Source organism: Propithecus coquereli, unplaced genomic scaffold (assembly GCF_000956105.1).
Source record: "Propithecus coquereli isolate 6110/MARCELLA unplaced genomic scaffold, Pcoq_1.0 Scaffold100, whole genome shotgun sequence".
NCBI classification, from domain to species: Eukaryota; Metazoa; Chordata; class Mammalia; order Primates; family Indriidae; genus Propithecus; species Propithecus coquereli.
Genome location: NW_012133859.1, coordinates 5387858 through 5390366, shown reverse-complemented (window position 1 = coordinate 5390366; position 2509 = coordinate 5387858).

Sequence of the window (2509 nt, the reverse complement as noted above, 5' to 3'; positions counted from 1 at the left end):
AACTCCAAGATACTTAACAAGGCCCAGAAGGCCCCATATGCTCCTTTCTGAATCCAGTTTCCTGGTCTCATTGCATAAATCCCTCCCCGTCACTTTCTCCGCTCAGCCACACTGGATTGCATCGTTTTTTGAATGTTGCCCATTTTTGCCTGCATCAGAATCTTTGTCTGAGAATTCTCCATCTCTCAGCAGGATCTTCTGTCTTGTCCCAACCTCTTAAACTCTTCCCTTATGATAATTTATCTTTCAGGTCTCAGGTGAAACATGCCAGACGGCATTGTTTGTCCCTGTCCTGGATATATGCTCACTACCGTTACATGTTTGTGTGGTAACTAATCCTACTTTATCTGACCTCACGGGTGTATTTCCAGCACTTAGGAGAGTTGCAGCACATTTCTCTAATTCTAAGAAAAACACTTATTTTACATTTAAGATATATGGAATTAGACTATTATTTACAACTAGTATGTACATTTATAGAGGTAGTTGGATTTATTATAGCAATGGCAATTGTTTTCCTAAAATGCTGCTATTAAACAGTCAAATCTATTTTAAGAGATATCAGAGTTAATAAAAACCTGCAATAATATTTCACAAATAGTGCTAAGCAGTCTTCATATATCACATAAGGTTGTTATTAGCATTATAGCCACTTAGTAAATGAGGATGCTGAAGCCAAGATGGAAGGTGCTAAATACATCATTTAGTGGAAGAATAAAAAAATAAATCCATCGAGTCCTTTATGCGACTGAATCGCCCCTCTGTGACTACTAGCTCGTGCTTGCATATATCAAATAATTCTTGTCGCGGTGCCTTCTATCTCCTCAAATGTCAGTGTCCCTGGTCTTGATGGGGTTTTTATTTGCTTACCAGACCCTCTTACAAGACTGCTCAGCTCTTAGAAGCCTTTTCTTTCTGGTCAGCCTGTGGAAGCCCTCTGCTGCCCTCTGCTGGCCACAACTAGTGGTTGGGATTAGTTCAGATTCCAGGAATAACTCAAGACATAGGAGAAAAAAACAAAACAAAGCTAGGAGATACCACCCAACCAATCACAACATTAAAAATATTGTGTCTGGCTGGCAGAGAGGACACTGTATATTTCATATGAGATACCAATTAGCTGTTGCTTCTCTTCCTTTTGCACAAACGTATCTGTATCCCGCACCACTTTAAAGTAGGATTAGCCTATACAAAAAATAATCAATGTAATTTAAAGACTGGATGAATAATAGTCTATCCTTCACTTTGGCTAATGCTATCCCTAAGAAACAAAGCTTGTGAACAACATAGTAAAAGTAAAGGCATTCCAGGAAAATATTACTCTAAGTTTGAATCTTTATTACAATCTTTTTTTTTTTTTTTTATTTCAGGGTATTATGAGGGTACACACATTATGGTTACACTTTATGTCTTTGCCTCACCCAAGCGAGGGTTAGAGGCGTGCCCTTCCCCCCTACAATGCTCCCCGTGTCCTTTGGTTGCGGGTTCCCCACCATCCCCCTAATCCCTGGAGAGTATTACTGCCATGTGAGCACCCTAGTGTTGATCAGTTAGTACCAATTTGATGGCGAGTACAAGTGGAGCCCATTCGTCTGATCTTGTGGTGCCTCACTTTGGATAACAGGCTTAAGTTCAATCCAGGAAAGTATAAGAGGTTCTAGCAATCTTTTGATCTGGTAGAAATTGTGCACCATTCAGTAAACCTGCTTACTATAGCAATAAATACCTGTAGCCTACGTTACCATGAGATGGTGGGGCTTCTGTTCTGCTGACTGAATGTACCCTGCTTTGCCGTCCACGTGTTCTGCATTGCCACCCAAATGGACATAACGTTCCTGAAACATGCCCTATAAACTACGAAGGTCATTCTCTCCCCAAATTAATAGGAACAATAATACTAAAATTATTCTGACATTCATTTTGCTATATGCGACTCTTCTGTCTATATACACTATTGGATGGTGGCACACATATTTTTCTGATTCTTTTTGATTTGCCTGGGTTTTCTGCATTTTTCTGTAGCAAGCTGTACTACATTTATTTGTGGTCAGAAGAGAACAAAAATCCCACAACAAAAAAGTTTATTCTAAAAGTAAACAAACTTAAACATTATTTAATAATTGAAACCCATATGAAGTTGGAAGGGTGGCTACTGGTTTCACCACATACATGACACCAATGAGAGAAAGCCTTGTTTTTTTCAATGTTAAATTGAGAATGATGTAATATCCATGACCTCAGGAGGATAAGGTGAGGATATGTTTACTTTCCTCATTTTTTAAAAATTGTAATTTTCAATTGCATACAGAAAAATGTTCAGTTTTTCATTAATACTTCTATGAATTATGAAAAATGTATAGAGTTGTATAACCACCACCAGAATCAAGATACAAAACAATTTTATTATCCTATGAGATTTCTTATTGTTAACCCTTTGTAGTCAACCCCTGAATCCAACCTTAATCTCTGGCAACAATTGATCTGTTTCTGTCCCCCACAGTGTCTCTTT